A 22,841-nucleotide genomic window follows, 5' to 3' on the forward strand; every position below is an offset into this window, starting at 1 on the left:
TTCTATTTTCAAGCTAAGAAACTTAGCAATCGTTAAACTTAAAGGAAGGTAATTTGCTGCAGAGTTTTAAAGCTAGGCAGACACCCTCCACAGGGACATGAATTGCTGTTAAGTGTTTGCAGTAAGTGATGGCCAGTTTTGTGACTTTTGTCCAAAAACATGAGGATTTGAAGATTGAGCTACAAGCTATGCTAACAAAAGAGTAACTATTGAGGCTGGTTTTGAATTATAACTGAACCAAAACGCATTTCAAAGCAATACATTCTTTTTCTTCCCTTCTCTCACTTAAAAAACTGGGCTGTATTTTTTCACATTTGGTAAAAGGAAGGCTCAGACTCTTTGACCCAGTGTGCCAAGCTGTAGCCAAGAGAACATATTCAGAGCTAATTTATGGGCCCCAGAAGGCTACCTGGAAGAGATCTCTGTGGTTGCAATGTCCTATTTTTTTTTTTTTTTTTCTGAATTAACTTTGTATCTGATTTAGACAGTTATGATTTTCAGCCTGGGATTTTGCATACAGATTGGGCACTGCTTTGAAACCTCGGCTACCATGCATATTTCATGATTAGTCTCCTCAAAACCCAAAGCCTCTCTGGAAAAAAAACCCCTGTACCTTTGTGGTTTGCTTATTAAAATGGACATAACCCTAACTTAATGAGAAATATTTTTTAAAACAAAACTTTGAATAATTGAAAATGGCATTGAAAAACAACAACAACAAACTACTAAAGGGAAAAATATTTAATTTTTAAGTATGGACTTTTTAATGACAGCATTTTTGAAATAATAACTTAAAACTGTAATTTAAAATATCACCTCTTTTTGGAAGACATGTGACCAACGCATTTTTTTTTTTTTCCTGGGTGATGTACTTGGAGAAAACACAGATTAAATGAGTTTAGATGCTATTAGAATGGTGCCTTTGCTCTATCTCCTGATGGCAGAACCAAACTCTGATGGTGGAACGGGGCTGAAGTACCAAGCTACAAGGTCAGGAATGGAAGAAACTGTAGTTTGAGACATGAGAGCTTTCCTCTTAAACACGGATTCCCTATTTTCCTGGTGGATGACGGATCATTGCCGGTACATTTGAGGATATTTCATCCTAGTAAACCCACCCCCAGCACTACCTTTTGCCCGTCTAAGCGCACTCAGGACACGAGGATGGGAAAGCCCTCAAGTGCAAATTTAATAATCTCTGTCCTTCTGGTTGACCCCTCTTGGTAGTCCTTGCTGAATGCATCATCAGCGGTCTAGTTTCTCTATCCAGAAACCAAAGAAGCCTCGAAGCCCCTCCTCTTTACCCGCTACATTAACTGCCCACCAGTGCCTGGGTCCTCGTGAATGCTCCCAGATGTCCATTGTTCCCTCCACGGGCAGTCTGGCCTCGATCATCACTGACCTCTGCTCCATCCCCAGTGTCATAAGCCCTGTCCTGCTCACAATTCTGCAAGCCTTAAGCAATTTCCTTTACTGTAGACAGAATGGTATTTTCTAAATTTTAAATCTCATTATAACCCTTCTGTGCTTAAAACCCTCCCGCGACCCCACAGCCACCAGGACAGAGGCCGATCTCGTCCGCATGCGTACAACGCCCTGCAGGAGCCTTTTCCCTGCTTTCTCTCTCAACGCCATCCTTCCCCACCCTGTGCTTTCTGCCTTAGCCATGTTTAACTTGCGGTCTCTTAAACTTACTTTGCTCTACTTTATGGTAAAGGCTCGGAACATCCCATTTCTGCGTGAAATAAGATTTGCCTTTCTTGACCTCTGGGCAACGCCTACTCATCCTTCAGAGTTCAGCTTAAAAACGGCACTTCCTCCAGGAAGCCCTTCTTATCTGGGAATGTGTCCTCACCGTAGCACACGTCCCACCATCATGACGGGCATGATCCACACACGTACTTTTGTCTCATCCAGATCGTTCCTTCTTGACGTGAGAGATGTGTGCTCACCCTGCACCCTCAGGGCGCTGGGGGCTCATCCGGCAAGGTTACGGAAAGTCGTGCCTGCACCTTTGCACAGCCGCTAGCGTGAGGCAAGGCACTTCTGCTGTAGGATCCTGAGTGAGGTCAACTGAAAGTAGGTTACCTGCCCCTGCAGCTGCTCTGTCACTGTCTCTTCACCCTCACCAGCCTTTGGCTCACGCAGTGTATCTTCTCCTTTTACCGTTTCCCTCTGGGAATCCCAAGGACATGGTGGGCTCGAACAGAAGTACAGTGGTTGCTTGGTATGCAGACATGGACCAAACATCAGCTCTTTAAAAAACCCCAGCTTAGGGCTTCCCTGGTGGCGCAGTGGTTGCGCGTCCGCCTGCCGATGCGGGGGAACCGGGTTCGCGCCCCGGTCCGGGGAGATCCCACGTGGCGCGGAGCGGCTGGGCCCGTGAGCCGTGGCCGCTGAGCCTGCGCGTCCGGAGCCTGTGCTCCGCAACGGGAGAGGCCGCGGCAGAGGGAGGCCCGCGTACCACACACACACACAAAAAAACACCCCAGCTTATTCTAGCTGTGTTATTCACAACAGCTAGAACATAGAAGCAACCCGAGTGCCCATCAACAGATGGTGAATGGATAAGTAAACGTAGCACGGGCGTATAGTGGAATGTCATTCAGCCCTAAAAAGAAGAAATTCTGACACTCGCTACAACAAGGATGAATCTTGGCGACATTACGCTGAGTGAAACAAGCCAGTCATCAAAGGATAAATACTCATATGAGATGCCTAGAGCTGTCAGATTCATAAAAACAGAAAGTAGAAGGGTGTGTTGCCAGGGGCTGGGGGAGGGTGAAGGAGGGTCAGTGTTCAGTGGGTGCAGAGTGTCAGGTTGGGAAGATGAAACGTTCTGGAGAAGATGGTGGGGACTGTCGCACAGCGATGTGCTTAATGCCACCGAATGTCCACTTAAAATGGTTAAGATGTTGTGTCCCCCTAGAGGGTGGGATGGGGAGGGTGGAGGGAGACGTCAGAGGGAGGGGATATGGAGACACATGTACACGTAGAGCCGATTCACTTTGTTATACAGCAGCAAGTAACACACCATTGTAAAGCAATCATACTCCAATAAAGACGTTAAAAAAAATGGTTAGGATGGTAAATTTTATGTTACGGGTATTTACCGCAGGAAACAACAAGCGAGCCCTGACTGGGTTCCCCCAGGTCAGCCTGGCATATTCGTTTGTGGTCACGTCTGTCATAAGACGCACTTGCACTGGAGACGGCAAGGACCAGTTCTGTTCAGAAAAGTGCAAATGCCCTGGTTCCCACAGGCCTTTGGCGACACACCCAGCTCTTTATTTGAGGGTGAACCATCTCAAAGAAAGGCTTTGAAGGCTTTTTCTGCTTTAATTTACCTCCTTTGGATAATTTTGAAAAAGGCTCCTACAGGGTTAGCGTTCCGTGTTCTCGGAGATTATTTACAACAGGAGATGGAGGAACTTGACGTTTCTTTGAACCCATTTGCCTCTAGGGCTTCGACCATGTGAACAGTGGATGTACTGCCCTCCCTCAGGTGACTCAGATTTTAGATGTTGTCAGATTTCCTGAGCCTGTAGTATTTTTGCATGAGTTTCTCTCTTTGCTGACCTATCTCTAGACTTTGAAACCAAACAGTAATTCTGGGGAATCTGGAAAGTTTGACCATGTAAAACTAAAAAACCACGAGAATTGAATTTGAAGTATACATTCTGCTGATATTTTTAAAAACCAGTTGTTAGCAATTACTTTTCAAAACACAAGTAAATAGCTAATGAAAATGTAACTGTGTATGTTGAAAGACACACCTTTTATTCTAAGAGTAATGGGACCAGACGTTGGTTTCAAGAGGTTATAGTGGAATTGAGTTATATTTTGTGGGAACTCTGACGAAAGAGCTAAATGAGAGCTGAGAAGAAGGATAAAAATCGAGAGAGAGACACTCCTTGTGCAGGTTAACAACTAGCGAAGCCCGTCTGCAGGTGTCGAGCAGATACAGTGCAGATTTCATTCTAAACGCTTCCTGCATTTTATTAATATTTTAAAGGAAACACAGAATTGAACTATATGATGTTTAAAGCATCGATTATGTGAAATTACTGCGAAATAAGAATATTTATGACATTAAGTTATAGAATTGGGATTTTATTATCAAAAATATTTCTAAAAAAAAAAATCAAAACATCTACTGCTAGATTTTCCATAAACCTGCTGCGTGTATAACTTTAGTAGTTAGTGCCATGGTCATTGCTGTGTGGTTCTGACTGTCCTCACAGCCCATCTTTTATAGGTGTTTCCTACACGACCTTAGAGGTGCCTGTTACTACCTATTCCTCCAAAGCCTCACCTGGAAAATCAGGCCCATTTTAGGAAAATTTCAAGTGGCTCCTTCAAGCAGATTTGTCCACAGTAGATACTCAGCTCATCAAGTTCACTAGAGCCGGCCCCTCCCGCTCTTTGAAGAATGTTTCATGGATGGTACAAGGTTTAACCTGACCAAGTGCCCTTACAAGGTTCTGAAGCCCAGTGTCCTGGAGTCTTAAAAGGTTAATGGTAAGTGTCCTTTCCTCACCCACCCCCAAAGGTTAACCACTTTTTAAAGGCTTTTATTTTGAATTTTGTGATTTAACATTTTATTTCTATGAAATAAACCCTAGACTCTCTTTGTTGTCAGTTTATTCAATATGGTGTTCATTATGAATTTAAGACATTGAACTCAAGGCATATTTTAAAACTTTGTTATATTAATGAAAACCATCTAGAACTATCTTTTGCATTTTTCCTAGACATGAAACTCTTCCCAGGCTTAATGTTTACATTTCTATCTGGTTTTTCAAATTCCTCAGTTTTTTTCAAGATTATTTTGATGATCTTTATTTCCTAGAAGAGCATACTTAACTGAGATTCAAGGACAAATTTTCAGAACACGAACAGTGTATTTTACAGAAACGTTCTACCAGTGACTACTGATTTGTGATCTTATTATGTATGTACATTTTACCTATTGTCCTCAGTTTTCCTCAACATTTTATTTACATCACTTTTAGTCAAGGAATGTCATTTTTCATGAAATGGGAAGAAGTTAACATCCAAAGAGGATTCAAGGAAAACAATCTTCTTGAAAATTGGTAGAAGCAGCAAGGCTGCTAAAACCCACTGATTCTGAGTATCGTAATTTTATGTTTTGACATGACTTGGGGACCTTAGCTACCATGACGAGTTCCAGCCTGTGTCAGCAGTGATGACAAAGCGCTTCAGTTCCCCACCATCTTCCTAGGATTTGGGCAGATTATCTTGGTCTCAGAAACCTTTCCATTTGTTGTCACACTGGGTTTTTCAAAATTATATAATTGAAATAATCAGCCTTTTCTTCTTTTGCAATTTCAATGTTTCTACCCTTCCATTTTGAACTCCTTGAAGGCACATTATCTTATTGGTCTCATCTCTACATCGTGATGATAAATGGATGTGTTGGGTGAGTTAATGAACATGAGTTTAGACACCAAAGTAGGATTTGGGATTTTCATGGTTTTTTAAAAATTAATTAATTAATTAATTTAGGCTGTGCCGGGTCTTCGTTGCGGAGGCGGACTTCTTGGTCGCGGCATGCACGCAGGATTTAGTTCCCCGACCAGGGATTGAACCCAGGCCCCCTGCATTGGGAGCACAGAGTTTTACCCACTGGACCACCAGGGAAGTCCCTCACGTTTTTTTTCCCTCAAAACAGCGATAGAAAGAGTAAATATAAAGTCCCTTAAAAAATTAGAACGCAGCAACAGCCTAAGTGTAATATCATCTTCAGCGGTATCCAGAGTTTGTGTCCAACATGCATTATAAATGTACATTGCTTAGGTACCTGAAATGGCTGAGTGACAGCTCTCCTGGCCACAGCATCACCTCACAATGATTTATACACTGTGTTATATCCCCAAGAAATCTAGGCGTATAGAGAGTTGACATAGAGTTCTTGTCCGGAAAGAGAGACAGAAGCGTAGGAGAGACATGTGAACAAATAATTATATTAACAGTTACTTGAGTGTCAAAAGCAATCAGGAAATGTCCATTGAGATGAAAAGGAAATGGCATAAAATTACAAAGAACACAACTGAAGGTTATATATTTTATTCAAAGTCACACAGGCCACCTGGAGGTTTACAAGGCACGAATCACAAAGAGGTATTGTGTGGGGCTTGTGAAAATCTGTGGACGATGGCCTTCACAACGTTCAACTGGAAACAGTCACCCACGTAACAACTGACGTAGAAAGGCCCTCTTAAATGCGTTCCTTATCTGTCGCAATGTCTTTGAAGATTTACCTCTTAAAAAATTGTTTAAAACTGCATATGACTGTTATTTTAAATTATACTTTATATTACATATTTTATACTAAATTAAATTGTGATAACCCCCAAAGCAAAGTTTTCAAAATACTACATTGTCTCACTTCCAGTCTTTCTAAAAACAAGAAGAAAAAAATTAAATTCTCTGTTTACATGTTTTACAAAACAGCAAAAAAGTAAAAATTCTGAGTATTTTTATTTTCATGCTGATGCAAAAGAATGATTCTGTGAATGACTTCTGTGTGTATTATTTTATCCAATTGAAATTATAATTATTTGAAAAACATGCATGATCAATTGCTTGAAAAACAGCACAAACGTGGTGAAAAAGTGCTTTTGGAATGCGGTAGACTGTTTCATAATCCTCTTAATCTCCATCTTCTTAATTTTCCATTCATCTCACGGTTCCATTAGGGGCACTGTGGGAACATTGACAGGCGAGCAAATCCATCCCTTTGTAACAAACGTGAATTTTTTCCTTTTTCTGGTCATTCTGATTTTATTTTATTAATTTTAAAAACCTTGTTATTTAAGGTAGTTCGGTCATTATGCAGCTCGACGTGTTTTAACTCCTAGACTCCTGGTCCAAAGCCCAAGAGTCCTGGAAACACCGCGGGGCGGGCCCTGAAAGTCTCAGACGATGGGGCTCTGATCTGGAGAAGCTGGTCCAGGAGGGGCCCAGGAAGAAGGGGCCCCGCTGTCCTGCAGTGGAAACAGCTTCGGGGAGTCCCGGGGGGAGCCAAGCGCTCTGGGACTCCTCGCAGGGAGCTGAGCAGCAGCTGTCGCCAGTTGAGACGGGACAACTCAGGGCAGCGTGGACGGTGTCTCTGCAGAAGGACCAGCTACGGACAAGCCCCGAGCCTGGGTGTTGTGTAACAGCATCACGCAGGCTGGGAGACCCCCGTCCCTCCCCAGTGTCCAGAGGGAATGAGGGTAACAACAGCAGGTGGAAGGCGCTGAGGACACTGGGATCACACACATACGAAGAGTAACCACGAGTAATTAACTTGATTGTGTTCGTCATGTCATATGAACACGTACGCTAAATCTCGCCTGTTGGACCCGTTAACAAACAAACCAACATCATGATATGCAACGTAAGTATACACAATTCCTGCCAACCTTTCCTCAACAAAGCTGGAAAAAATTTTAAAGATAATGGAGTATCTGCTTGGGCTTGTTATCCTTTGGAATATTGGTAAGACATGGTTAATGTAGTCTGTTACGTGTGATTTTAGGTGCAGAAAAATATGGTATTGTGCTTAAAGGTGTATATTTATAAAAATAGCCAAACCGGAGATAGGAACTTGGCTTTCAGATCATTATAAATATTGCTTACAAAAACTTCACATGGCTGAAATGTATCTTTAATACTGGTTCCCATTTTTTGCATGTAATGATTTGATTAGATGTCTCTTTGGTACTTTTTAAAATAATCTGTCCTTTGGTTAAACGTATGTTTTATAATGAGAAACATTAAAATAGTGTATTATTGTGTTTTGGTCTGGAAAAAAAACATAAAAGGAATATAGTTGAAGTTTGCAGTGCATAGAAGTACTAAGCAAAATCTCACATTCCTCCTAAAAAATAGTCCCTCGAAAGCCCAGGGACCGTACATACCGCATCTGGGTGCACTTGGGAGAGCCCCCGGTCTCCTGGGACCACGGAACCACAAGGATGCTTGGAAAGGCCACTCAGGTCGCCTCGTACGTTCTTTCCTTCCAGGGCCTCTCTGACGTGAGGTACGGCTCCCCAAATCCCTGTAACACACAATGAGGCCACGGGAACAAGTCAGAAGGGGTTAAATCCACGATCCCCACCTGGACCCAGAGTCACGCTGGGGAATCTGTGGTGACTTTCTCCACCGGTGTAGAATGAGTGAAGCCGGGGGTCTCTCTGGGGGACAGGTTTCATCACACACCTGAAATACGTGGTGGGCACCGCACTGTAACCTCTGCAGCCACCAGGCAGAGAGGGTCCCTCATTTTTCTCATGGTCTTGGGGTTGGGCCACAGGGTCCTGCACGCACGGTGAAAGTTACGTGCAGCTCTACCAGCTGTTCACTTTCCCACGGACCTGTTCACCCTTCCAAGGATCTGTTCACTCATTAATCTACTACATATATATTTTTGACATACGGAGTGCATACGGACGTCCTGGAAGCTCATGGAATTTTTATTCTGGTTCATGTAGCAGCTAAAAGAGCACAGAAATGCAGAACCTGGCAGCCAGCTGCAGACACATTGAATCAGAACCTGCATTTTTGTAAGATTTCCAGGCCATCCTCACACACATCACAGTTTGAGAAGCGCCTAGTACACTGCAGCCTGCAGATGGTTAGTGCAAAAGAAAGGGTAGCATGTCACTTGCAAAGTTGCAGTTTACTATGTTTATCTCTTATTGAGGATAAAAAACCAAGGGACCACTGAAGGCAGTTGTTGCAGGGAGAAGTCGTATCGTTTATAACTGATCAGAAATAATAAGACCGTCGTTACTAACCACGTGGAACCGGACTCATGTTTGCCCGCGACCCACCAGCCTCCTTTGATTGCTGCTGGCTGCTGGCCTTTATCCACTTGCTGCCCCTTAACTATCTGATCAGAAGGTACATAAGACGGAGGAAGGAGATGAGAAGCATTGGATTGATCCATCTCGTGATCTCCTTGGAAGCTTGGAAACTGCTTGACGGGGAGAATGCTGAGCGTACGGGGTGGCAGGCATTAGTGGGTGGAGCGTGCGGGGATTAATCTGAGTCTTGTCCCTTTACTGTTGCTACTTGGCTCCACAGCGAGAGAGAAGCCGGGCAGTTTCCGGTTGTGGGGCAGGTACCCTTACCTCATCCTTAATAGCTGGAATCGTTAACTGTCTCGTCCTTTATTTGTCTCTTCTCCAATGAATCAGACAAACACGTTGGTGGTGAATGCTACTATAGAATTAGCTTTCGACTGAGCTCTCAGAATCAGCCATTGCCCCCCATACAGTAGTATTTCTGAAAGTCTTGAAAACCTCTTTATTCAGAGTTTAAGTGGGGGCTTTGTCATGGATTCTTTGGTTCCTCTCTCTTTTCCTCTACCCACTCCCATTACCATTAGAGTGCTTAAAAGATAGAAAGGATGCTCAAAACTGATGCAGGAGAAGACCTTATAGGTTACATGTTCGAGTTGGGAGGGGAAAGGCGAGTAGGGTTGCGATGTTGGCTGTCACCATGGCCCAGGGGCAGGTAGACTTCTCATTCTCTTGACACAAGGTCAATGGAAATCAGCTTCACTGCCCACCAATTCCACACCTCGGGGTTGGGTGGCCTCTTGGTCACTGTTTTTTTTGTTTGTTTGTTTTTTGCGGTACGCGGGCCTCTCACTGCTGTGGCCTCTCCCGTTGCGGAGCACAGGCTCCGGACGCGCAGGCTCAGCGGCCATGGCTCACGGGCCCAGCCGCTCCGCGGCACGTGGGATCCTCCCGGACCGGGGCACGAACCCGCGTCCCCCGCATCGGCAGGCGGACTCCCAACCACTGCGCCACCAGGGAAGCCCCGGTCACTGTCTTTTAATTGTACTTTCTTGGATTCCCCATTTTGCTCTCCATCCTCATCGTCTTCAGCAGCCTTCCCTGTGGCATCAGACAAAGGAGCATGATTTGATTTTACTGGAAACTCATCCAGTGGATGGTCAAGCTGCCTCTTCCCAGCAGGTTCATGAAAGGATCATGAAAGATAAGTGATGAAGGCGTTCACTAAGATGAATTCAAATAAATCAAATTGGGAAGGAGAATCCCACAGCAGGGATTGGCGTTCACTCATTCAGACTCAAGTCTCATATAGGCTTTCCCTCTGATCCTACAACCTAGAATCAAACAAACAAAAAAACTCCAAAAAAAACAAAACCTATCTCCATGGCAGAATAACAGAAAGAATGACCCAAATTTAAGGTATACTCTGTTTGCCTCTTGTTGCAAAAATTGGGTCCAGGAAAAATAAACACATTGGACATGGTACTTCTGAAAGCAGGATATTTCTCTCTGTCATCTTGTCACCCATGTCTTTTCCTATCCTATATCATCTAAATTTCTAGCAACTTGCTCTCAGTCTCCGACAATATCGAGAACACTGCTCTGTGTGCAAAGTCATACAGCTTTAACACAAAGAAAATGAACAATCTTTTGTGATGCCTTCCAGGATCTCAAAAGGGCCCATTATTTTGCCTGGTTTGATGCCATTATCAGCAGCACAAAATGGAAGCAAACTTCTAATAAAATTCAGCTATTTTAGAGGCTGTATGATTCTACATTTTCACACCTCTCTTTGTTAGCTACCTCTTACGGCAAGTTCATCTACTGGCCCTTTGTTCACCCGGCGATGAAGAATGTCTTGGTCCCTGTGATCACAACAGGAATGATCAGGTACACAGATCTTTCCATCACCAAGGCCCTTTACAGTCACCATTGAGCTAATCCACACAACACCCCTGGGAGAGGCCCACCTGGGTCTTCTTGATGATATTATGGGGGCTTGACCACTACGTGCTGAACTCTGACTCTGCAGTGAGAAGGACAGCTCTGATGCTTCAGTTTAAATCTGGTGTAATTTTCATTCATCCTAGTGGATGCTACAATGAGTATATCTTTCTAAATGGAAATGAAGAAATCCAAATTTCTAAATATTTAAGTGTATCTCTGTGCCACCATAACCACACAAATTCATCTTTTTCTTCTGCGTGAGAAATAAGTTTATCCAACATATCTCCTGTTATAGATTCCACCAACATTTCTTGAGGGCCTGGTAGGAGCCAAACCTATGAGAATCGGTGAATGCAAATCTCTGAGAAACACAATTCTGTCCTCAAGAAACTCACACCCCAGTTGTGAGAGACAGAGCTGTAAACCAATGGTTATAAAACAAATTTTCCATACAACAGTTAAGTAAAAAGCGCAGTGGGAACTTCGAGGTATACTTAGTGGTTCATCACATTTTCATTACCTCATTATTCTGAAAACATTTTTTATAGAGCATCACAGGACACTGAGAACACTATGCTTTGAAGAAGAAATAAGAGCTGTGTTGTGAGCCTGAGATATGCAATAGGGTATAGGGAGTGAACTCATGAAACTAGATGGATTTTAATTTTCTTTCCAACCCTAACAGTTGTTCTCTGGTAAAATGACCAGCTCATTGAGCTGGACCACTAGATAGTTTTCACTCTCCTAAAGATAACTCTGTGTGTATATGAGTATAAGTGAATCAGTAACAATTCTTTTTTTGTGTATGGTACATATAACGGGGGAGCACAGGCACAGTCTTAAAGGTACCCAGGATCTTCTGATCTTTATAAGCAACAGTGTCCATCAGCTGACAATTCTGGAAATTGAATCGGGAAGGTATTTCATGGAGACGTAGATTGTTGGACCTAAAAATGGTCTGTTCTTGGATCCATTGGGTTGATTTATTCCAGCTTGCTTACTGAGCAAGGGGATAACTCCAGTGCCAAAGGGATTGATAACATATTTAAAATCACACAAGGAGTTAGTGGTGGAAACAGAAGTGAAACCCACATCTCTGGGATGTTTTTCCTCTTTTACCTGGATCTTCACCCACATGTATTGTGTGCACAGCTTCTTAAAGGAAGAAGCCCAGAATTAAGAATTAGGCAAACTTGGTTTGAACTCTGGTTTCTCCAACTGTAAGATGAAGTTGAAAACAGAATCTAGTGACTGTGTTTTGGCTGATTTTTCAGAAGCTGGGTTTAATGCATTAATTATGAGACAGTCTAAGCAGGATTTGCTAAGATATCTTGAAAGTGCTTTTGTGTTCCTGTCACAGACATTGAGGGGAAGGGAGACATTGGGGATTGAAGGGCTAAAAGTAGCACTGGTTGTCATTCTTCAGTGAGGAAGCTCTGTCACCTTTATCAGATGGAGGGGTCTTAGGAGAACGTCTCAGGACCATTTCCTTCTGACATTTGGGGACAGCTTCGGACTCGTGACTTGAGATGTTTTGGCCCTAGTTGACTAGGTCCTGAGGCAGAGAGAAGAGAGACAGCTGGAGAGGGAGGGAGCTGCACTCCACTCACCTTTAACAGAGGGACGGGGTGCCCACCAGCCTCCCAACGGTCGGGTGCGCCATCTTGAAATATCCTCCCCACAGAGCTTCCTACGGGGGCAAGGGGGTGTCAGTAGAAAAAGACTGCAGGCGTATCATTGTGTACAGCAGGTAAGAATGCAAAACTGACCAGGCGATCCACAAAACTGTGACCACGGGCACTCCTTTTGATGGTCCTTCTCAGGGGGCTTTGCAAAGAATCCATCAAGCACCCCACAGGAGACGACCCCAAAGCCACCCTGCCAACGTGCAGGGTGAACAGGACTTTTCTTCCTGCCTTGACGCTCCTTTTTCCCTGACGTGCCTTTCTCTATGAGTAAGTTGAGGACGTGGAACTAGAACGTGTTGGAAAGATCTAAAGCTGGGCTGAGTCAAGTGATGTCCGAAGTTTTCAATTGGATGCAAGATTGGAATTTTTATATTAATTTGAACTGGACATTGTACTACTTGAGGGTAAAATGAAAAAGTATGGATTCTCCTCAAGATTCCCTCCAAAGGTTGGGGGAAGAATAAATCTATACAGTAAACCTATAGGTGAAAGTACTGAGGAAGAATAAAGTTAAGTTCTCTTTTCACCTTCCTGAGTTCAGCTGATTTAACAGACTAGCTGATTATTAATTATGCAAACGTTAGCAAGTTATTAAAGATTTACCACAATTTCTCCATTTTATCTTCTTTCATGTTTGTGTGAGGATACACTGAATGCTTGCTACACAGTAAGCAATAAAATACAAAAGAATAAAATGAAGGCCTCCAATTCTTCTTAACCACTTTACCTTCTATATAAATGTGGGACCGGGAGAAATAGAGGATTAAAAAATTAAAATTAAAAAAATTTTTCTGGCTGTGCTGCTTGGTATGTGGGGTCTTAGTTCCCCAACCAGGGATGGAACCCATGCCCCCTGCAGTGCAAGTGTGGAGTCCTAACCACTGGACCGCCAGGGAAGTCCCAAGGACAATTTTAAAAATAAATTTGTTGCTAAATGGCTTAAATGAGTATCAACTGTAAAAACAGTAACAATAATTTCCTATGCTATTTAAAATATATGTAGAATAAAAATGCATGACTACAGAAATGCAGAGAGGAAGGTAAAGGGAGTGAAGGTGCTCGAAGTTTCCAGGTTTTTGTGCAACAGTGAGTGCACTTTGTGTTGGGCTGTAATGAGTGAGGGGTGCATATTGCAGTTTCTAGGGAAACAACGAAAGAGTAGTGAAAGGACTCATTACTATCAAGTTACTCAAGAAGAAACAAATTAAAGTTTATTTTATTATTAAAGGTAGATTAAGACTTTTTTCCAGAAAAAAATATAGGTACTAATAAGCTCTTCTGGCAGCACTTCTTTTAAAAATCACTTTCTATAGAAGCGCTACTGTTCATTTATGAAACTATGGCTACTGACTTTAAATAGGATTCAGTTTATATTCAGATATTTCTTCATGTAGTCTTTATGTATTATCAAAATAACTTAAAGCAGAATATCAATTATTTATTGATGCTATTATTTAAATAATAATCGATATAATACTTTTAGAAGCATTCATTCTTTTTTTGACAAAAGTTGATGATTTTTCCATGATTATATCCCTTTACATTTAAATTACCTACTAATACATTTTTCCAGATGAATGCTGCCACCGAAGTGCAGAGGGGTTGAGAAAAATGTTCCCTTTTGCAGTAATGAGGAAGAGTACTGTCATTTTTAAAACTAGCTGCATGGAAATAAACATAGTATTTGAATGCATGTATCCATGAACACAGATTATTGAACAACGTATGTATTTGCTAATTGCACCATATGCTCACAGCCATAGAACTGTAGCAAAATAATTTTCCTTTATTGAACCAGGGGTAAGATCCCAAGAAAAGGAAAAAAAGCTCTTTTATTTGGTATTTGGTACCACAATTGTATAATGTTCTGTTTTTTCCTGAATTTCTCCAATGCAAAATCTGAATTATTTGCAGCAAAGTTTTCTCTCTTCTATGAATACACTTGCTCCTGCAAAGCCAGCTGCCTCTGCCTCTCCAACTCAGGCAGATGTCTGGAGCCTTCTGTGAGCGTCAGGCCAAAGTGTTCCATTACGTATTCCTTGGGAGAGGAGGCCAAGAGGAGTGAAACCAGTCTGCCTTTATCATCCTGTACTTGGTGCCAAAGCCCAACGAAGCTTGGCCTGAGCTCTACAGTATAGTTACAGTGTGATGAAGGAAATTCTAAACTTTGTGTGGACTTTCCTATTTATTGCACTTAAAATTAAGCAATAAGGTCTCGCTAGGGTGTAACTGGGCCTTTGCTTGACTTCCGTCACGATATCAGCTGATGCTTACGGGGCATTCAGTGGATCCCAGGCACTGTTCAAAGTGCTTAACACCCGTTAACTCAATTCTCGCTAGCACCCCAGGAGTAGTTATAGTATCTTAGATTCACAGATGAAGAAACTGAGGTGTGGAGAGCCTGAGGAACTTGCCCCAGGATCACACAGCCAGCAAAGGACGGTGTCAGGATTCCAGCCCTGACCGTCTGCCCCAGAGTATCTGCCCTTAACCCTGTCTACACTGTGTGGCCGGGACAGTTGCAACGAGATTCACAATATCTGGTCCTCTGTCTCAGGAAGTCCTGCTTCCCTGACTGCAGGCATGGTCAGTGAAACGTGGGCGGGAACGAAGCACCTCACACCGCAGCTAACACGGCTAAAGCATCTGGCGGCGTTACCTCGCTCTCTGTCCCCCGCTCCCCTTTTCCCAGGAGTTGTCACCAGATGTGGAGCTGTGCTGGTGTCCTGAGACGGTGGCACTTCCGTTAGTCTGAGTGACAGTGGTGGGGGAGGGGCTCATAGGAGCTCAGCAACAGGACTTTCAACCGAATTATAAGAGGCCTGAAGCAGCTCTGGTTTCAAGTAATTAAAGAACCCATCACACAGTGAGGAACATTCTTTGGTTCTTTTACGCATGAGAAAAATGTAGACTTTCCTCGCAAGTAAAAACTACACGCTTAGAATAACTCATATTTTTTACATTTAAACGTTCAATATGAAATTTTATGCTCATGAAATTTAAAAGAAAGCAACTTTTTAATTGTCAGATTATATAAATATATATTGCAAAATGGCTGTCTTTTTGCTGAAATACCATGTTTGAGGTATTTTTTGTACCTTTGGTTAAATGATTTATTTATCTTTTCAGAACAGAATACTGGTGAGATACATTGAAGGCAAAAACCTTTGCAACTACAAATGTTCTTCCCTTATTTTTTCTTTCTTTTTAAAGTCTTTACTTATTTTCTAAATGAAAAATTATACATCAGTTTTTCCAAATGTGTTTTTGAGGGAGTAGCAATTACTAGTAAATTAGTGAAAAGCATGACTTTATATGGCACTGAATCACACTCCAGACAGATCTCCCAAAAGATCATAAATAATATGAACTGTTGATGTAAAATTGAAACCTCAGATGATAAATAACAATTTATTTTAATAGAATGAACTAGAAATATCAAGTCTATAGCGTTCCCTTCAAATGTAAGGCAAATGGATACTTGCCTTTTAGGGCTGATAGCAATAATCCTTTTCTCACCATGAAACAACAAACCTATAAAATATAACTGAAAAAGCAATCTACTAAAATGTGCAAATGAAGATACATAAATTTTAAAAATCAAATATATGATTTCAAAGGAACTAAATCCTATTCGTTCCTCAATATGGTTAAGTAAGGAGTTTCTTATGTATTTCACTGATAGGCAATATAAAGGCAAGTCAGAATCTAATTCCCTCACACTGGACAAGGAACCAAAAAATAAGCTGCTTTGTAATAAGGGCATAATTCTTTCCTCTGTGCAGACGATGTCAATCAACATTTTGGATGTGAATTCCCAAAGGGGCTTACCATCTCATTGTTTATCCTTCCCATCTTGCTCCAGGATCTTTGAAGTTGTTGGAGGATTTCTCTATGCATTTTTGGGAGTTTGGCAAGGAAAGAAAGCAAGCTATTTTCTACGCTTAGGGATCTGAGATACAAACAAATTATGTGATTTGACTGTGCAGAAAGTGAGCTTCAAAATCTCTGCTAGAAGCTGGGTTGTTTGCAGGGATTCGAAGCCAGAAATGTTTCCTTGAAACCAGATCCCATCCCATTCTTTTCTTACCTAGGTATGTGTTTATCCTTCTATTTTCCTTTCTTTTTGTCTCTGAGGGAGAGGATAATTTAATAGTAAGTTTATCTACTTTAATGTAGACACATGAATGCAATTAAAATAAGAACTCTACCTTGCTACAAAATGATTTAGAGCACATTTAACTTAACAAGTGCTGGATTTGAAGACACTGCAGACTTCATTTGACTTAAAGGTCCATGTGGTCATGACAAATAAATTCTGCATCTTCCAAAGGAAGGGACAACCCAACAAAAAAAATTGCCTCATGTGAGAGCAGACACAGAACTCTTTCTAGAGGTGTGATGGCTAATTTTATGTGTCAGTTTGGCTGGGCCACGGGGTCCAGTGGTTTGTTCAAACACTAGTCCAGATATCATTGTGAAGGTATTTTTTAAAATAAGGTAACATTTACATCAGTAGACTTTGAGTAGAGCAGATTAGCCTCCATGATATGGGTGGGCCTCATCTACTCGGCCTTAAGAGCAAGGACTGAGATTTCCTGAGGAAGGGATTCTGCCTCCAGACCATGAAATAGAAACCTTGCCTGAGTTTCCAGTCTGTAACCCTGAAAAGTTCAGACCCAAGAGGACAACATCAATTCTTGCCTAAATTTCCAGACTCCCACAGGCCTCACAGACATGCCAGGCCCCACAGTCACATGAGCCAATTCCTTAAACTCTATCCCTTAGATGCCCTCTCTCTGAAATATCCATAATGTTTTCTCCAACCAGCTTTTGCTTGGTACAATTACATTTAACATGGAAGGTAAGGTACGCACAGTTATGTAAATTGTATTCATAATACTAATTTGTTGGATTTAAAATTTAAGTGTGTAAACTTTTATGGAAATGTAATTACTTACAAAGCTATAAAGAGCATAGATAGATGGAGTTAAACTCTAACAACAATGAAAATATATATTATGTCAATTTTTTACCAATCCCCTAATATTGTGATAGTACTCTATACGTTCTACCGAAGGATAAAATTGAACATTTCTTAGTTTTGTTTTATTGTCTGAGATAATCTCCAGCAAAGTAGTAATTTTTTAACATGAAGGGGAAAGACTACAATCAAAAGGAAAAAAGTAGTAGGAAACAGAAATAAACGCAAGAAACCAAATTAAAAATAATCATCACATTCTCAATAAATAAGGAATGTGTGTGTGTGTGTGTGTGTGTGTGTGTGTGTGTGTTCTGTTTCTCTCAGGGGAATCCTAACTAAGAACTAAGACTGCATATCAGGTAAGCCTTCTGCTACCTCTTTCTCTCTGTCTTGGTGAACGGTGAGCGCTGACTTGATCTGCATCCTTGGGGGCAGTGTCTATTCTTTTGCTCCTCAAAGGCCTTCCAGGTCGGTGTTGGCTCAGCAGCACCAGCCTCTCTGGCTTCCGGGCTCTCTCTCCAGCGTCCTCTGGGCAGTGGAATTCCACACAATGGACTAAGCACGTGATGTGACCTAAAGACCCAAGGGAGCAGGTGGCTGCCCTCGTGTGCTGTTGGGGAAATGAGGCCATGGGTGTTGAACATCGCTAATTAAGCCAAACAGCCTTAGTTTTCGTACCTCGGTATTGTTCTCGTAAAGCAAGGTGGCAATGACATGTATTTTGCCATCCGATCATTGCTTCATGAGGACACCCTCATAAACTGCAGAACTGTAAAATTATTGCTCCTCTGATGGTAAAGATGCTTCTCGCAGCTGCTCATGTCATTTCCTCTTGAGCTCCGTTAAGCCTTAAGTGTTTAAGAATTTTGATACATCAGCTCCAGAATGCTGTCCTGATGACTTTGGGAGTCTGTCTATTGGCTTAGCCTACAAATGCAATCCGAAAATCAATCTAACTTCTGACTTTGGTAACTATCTATATAATTACATAAGACTTTTCTTTTGTTTTACCCTGTGTTACCTACAATATGTCACTTCTCACACGAGTTACTAAAAAAAAAAAGATATGGTAGAAAAAATGGACATATTGCCATTAATAATTGAACATCTAAGAACAGAAAAAGTAGAAAATAAAGGACGGCATTGTGTGCGTGTGTGGGGGGTGCGTGTGTGGGGGGTGCGTGTGTGTGTGTCTTGGTGTGTGTGGTGTGCTTACCACCCAAATTTGGTATCATGCCATTTCTTAATCTAAATTTGACATTTCAGGATATTCCAATTAAATTACACATTTAATCATCTGTCTTCCCAAAATGCCAAAAAATAAAATAATAGTATTAAGGATGACAACAGCAACTAGGTAGGGAGAACAGCGGACCAAAGAAGCGCTTATGTTCCCGAAAGATTAGAAATGGATGGAGGAGTGTTAGCTGGCCTAGCTGAACCTGGACTCCTAATCATGCTGTCAGAAGGGTCCCTGGGGACTGTCCACCTCTGCAGAAGCGGTTGAAAGTGACTGAAAGGGAGTGAGGACCTAATCCTTCCCCGACCTCATGCTGCCAGGTGGCTCCGTCCCTGATGTCCCATTTCATGTGCAGCACATGCAAGAGATGGTGGGTTCCTCTTCTTAAGAAATGAAAACAACAGGCTCTCCAGGCCAGACCAGTGGAGGGAGGAGGGGGTCAAGAGATGGGGACCAGGCGGACTGGTTCAACATCTGTAAACTTGCAGTGGGAATCACCCTCGTGCAGCCCTTCCACCAGCAAATCTCCAGTGCGATACAGTCACCCAGGAAAAGTACTGAAAGATTCTTCCGTGGAGAAAGTGGATGCAGATAGAGAAAAAAATCCTATAATACTGATACAGAGATTCCCTAACAAAAATCCAGTTTACCTGAAAAGTGAGGTTCCCCCAGTCAAAAGACTTATCGGGGGCCCACAAAGCTTTTAATGACATGATTAAAGTCTCATTCTTAAGTATAAACCGAGCACTAAGGGTTACCAGACACTTACGACACAAAAGAGTACACTAAGTAACAGAAACACAAAACAACTAAAACTGGAACTCCAAGGAAACAGGACGACACCGAGAACTAGAATTAACAGTCAGAGAAATAAGGGAAAGTATTGCACCCAGGAGACAAGAATCAACGGCATAAAAGTGAACAGTTGGGGAACCCACGGGAACTCATAGGAGTGAATCATACGGCAGCTATAATGGAAACGTCATCAGAGGCCCTGGAAGGTGATGCTGAGGACACCCTCCATGAGTTCAACGGAAGAGTAAAGAAAAGATACAGGGTATTTTGGAAAGCCTACTGGAATTGCAAACAAAATAGGGTAGAGGTAAAAATAAGACTTTAAATTTATTTATTTAATTATTTAATTTTTTGGCTGCGTTGGGTCTTTGTTGCTGCGTGCGGGCTTTCTCTAGTTGCGGAGAGTGGGGGTTACTCTTCACTGCGGTGCGCAGGCTTCTCATTGTGGTGGCTTCTCTTATTGCAGAGCATGGGCTCCAGGCGCGTGGGCTTCAGTAGTTGTGGCTTGTGGGCTCAGTAGTTGTGGATCGTGGGTTCTAGAGTGCAGGCTCAGTAGCTGTGGCGCACGGGCTTAGTTGCTCTGCGGCATGTGGGATCTTCCTGGACCAGGAATCAAACCTGTGTCCCCTGCATCGGCAGCGGATTCTTAACCACTGCGCCACCAGGGAAGTCCCTGTAGTGCCCTCTTAATGCTACTGTAAAAATACACTTACAAGATGCTTTAAAGCAACTGTTTCCCCAAGCTTTATTAATGAGCTAATAAAATAAGAACAATGGGTCTAGATATTCCTAACATTTCTATGGAAAAAGTTACACCATTCTCATTCAAGGTTAATGATGAGGCTTTGGGTCATTTAATAAGTGCTAAATTGGCCTGTGATGTTTTAATTTGTCAATAAATAATGACTAGACAGATGGACTGTAAGCCAAAAATTATTTATGAGCTACCTCGGTGATCAATCTCACAAACGTTTGTATAAATGACTCACCAGATTATTCAAAGTCAAGGAAAGATTTGATCACATATGCAATGATAGCATAAAAGGACTAAAATAAGTTAGAATTAAGTATGAGGGAGAGAGAAATTGAATAAAGTTTGAAAAGGTGCTTCATTCACCAATAACTACAGTGACAGTATGATATGATTCCCGTGGAATAATATGCAAAAAACATTTACATACATTATCTTTTCAAAAAATTTTGCAATACTGTAAGATAGGCAGTAAAGATTGTGCCCATTTTTTTCAGATGGTAAATCATGCTCAGAAAGATTATATCACTGATAAATAATGAAACTGCAATTCAACTCCAGACCTTATGCCTCCAGAACCAGTTGGTCCACTGTTAACGTTCTGTGGTCTCTGTGTGAGCCTGTGAGATACACATACTCATGACGCTCATATAGACACATAGCCTGGATATTCACACATACTTATTAGAAATATTGTATGGCTCAGTGTGTGTGTATGTATAGGAAATATGTGATATTTTCTTTGGGGGAGTTATATTATTAATAATACACAACATGCCTGTATTTCGATTTTAAATTCAAATTTAATTAAAAATATTTTGTTATCAATTTGACAAGAAAATGAAAGTTAGCATAGGGTAGAGAAATGCACTTGCCAAGCCAGGACCTTTGTAAAGTGTGCGCGTGATGTGCTGAATTGCTTTGGTAAAGAGGAAGCTACCTGGAGATGCAGCAGCCACACGGTCAGCAAGCATAGAACGCACTGAAATCGCCGACGTGCTCTCTTTGCAGACCCATCAGACGTGCTCTAAGGCAGCAGGAGGTATGGTCTCCGCGTGGAGGAGACCTTCGATGGGGGCACGGGCTCTGCGGTCCCCCAGCTGCCATGTGGCTTCTGGGTTTCGATTTTGAGGGAGGGGGGCTCCCCGTGGGCACTCCGCCACGTGTGCTCAGGGCCTGACAACACTGCAGGAGGCAGCCCTGGGGCTCAGCTCCCAGTGAGGTGGACTCAGGCCCCAACCCCTTCCATCCCCTGTGCAGGGAAGACCCCGCTCTGCCCAGCGGGCACGGGGCAGCAACAGGGCCCAGAGCGTGTGGGTACCTGCCTTCCATAGAGCACGCTCACCCTGATGGACATGGGAGGCCTTCGGGGATGGCCAGGAGCACGGACTTGAGTGGGTATCCCGGCACTTAATTCCCGCAAAATTCCCGTGGCCCAGGGGCTGTGGGTTTGACTCATGGGGTCCTGATTCTGTCCTGTGATGACTCAGGTAGAGCTGCTCCCAGACCTAGAGCTGACCTAAGAGCCTATACCTGGCTGTACTCAGCTCCTGAAAGGGTGGTTGTGAGACACATTCTATTTCCTCACAAATTTATATTTTTGATCCTAGAGAGTTGTTATTTCCATGAACTTGGGGTGTGACTCTCTCAACTTTATGTTTTTCAATTCTTCATCCTTTTCTCATGAAAATAGCTATCAAAAAGTTCTTAAGTCCTCTAGAGAAGGAATTTTCAAACTGGTTCCATGGACACTGTCTCAGAGGTCTCCCGTGGAGATTTATTAGAGTTCTTCTATTTTGTTTTGTTGTTGTTGTTATATTGATTAAACTGGTTTTTTTACAACGATTTTTTCCCAGTGATTATTTGCCTGTGAAAGATGTTTTACTAGAATCAATATTTTTAAAATTAGAGATTATGAACGTGGTTGAAGATGAGGAAAAAAAATGGAAAAAAGTTTTAAAATTACTGCTTAACATAAGCCAGCCTATTTATATAGCATACTCTAATGAATATTTTTCAACTATTTTATAGAAATATAAATCCAAAATATATATTCTGCTTTTTAAAATTATACCTGCAGTTCAAATATTTTGAAAAATGAATTCTTGGTATATGATTTGTTTAAAAATGTTTATTCACGTGAGATTCCATTGGTAGAAGCACAATTATAATGCATTTATCTGGAATAATTTATAGAGAAATAAATACTTAGAAATCAGTGTACTAACATCGTGCTCTTATCTTTCTGCAAAAAAAGTAGAACAAGATGAAGTAAAAATTTTTATCAGAGTTTACAATTAAGATTTTTTTGAGAACTTCTGCTGCCAGTGTCCTTGTCCCCATGGTGAGCCACAGCCACCGCCCGCCTCTGCAGGAGACCCTCCAACACTAGCAGCCTCTTAGATAGCCTCATCCACCAGAGGGCAGAAAGCAGAAGCAAGAAGAACGACAATCCTGCAGCCTGTGGAACAAAAACCACATTCACAGATAGATAGACAAGATGAAAAGGCAGAGGGCTATGTACCAGATGAAGGAACAAGATAAAACCCCAGAAAAACAACTAAATGAAGTGGAGATAGGCAACCTTCCAGAAAAAGAATTCAGAATAATGATAGTGAAGATG

At 42.1% G+C, this 22,841-nt stretch overlaps 1 long non-coding RNA gene across 1 annotated transcript in view; it reads right to left on the bottom strand.

The window, feature by feature from the left end:
* Positions 1–6,663: 6,663 nt before the first annotated feature.
* The window catches only part of LOC129391669 (uncharacterized), a 22,841-nt gene continuing 6,663 nt past the window's right edge, over positions 6,664–22,841 (bottom strand). Inside the window, exons 2-3 of the long non-coding RNA XR_008616256.1 lie at positions 7,929–8,068; positions 6,664–6,727 (exon numbers count right to left, since the gene is read on the bottom strand). This is a non-coding gene — a long non-coding RNA (uncharacterized lncRNA). The remainder of the gene's footprint in view (positions 6,728–7,928; positions 8,069–22,841) is intronic.

Source organism: Physeter macrocephalus, chromosome 20 (assembly GCF_002837175.3).
Source record: "Physeter macrocephalus isolate SW-GA chromosome 20, ASM283717v5, whole genome shotgun sequence".
Taxonomy (NCBI): domain Eukaryota; kingdom Metazoa; phylum Chordata; class Mammalia; order Artiodactyla; family Physeteridae; genus Physeter; species Physeter macrocephalus.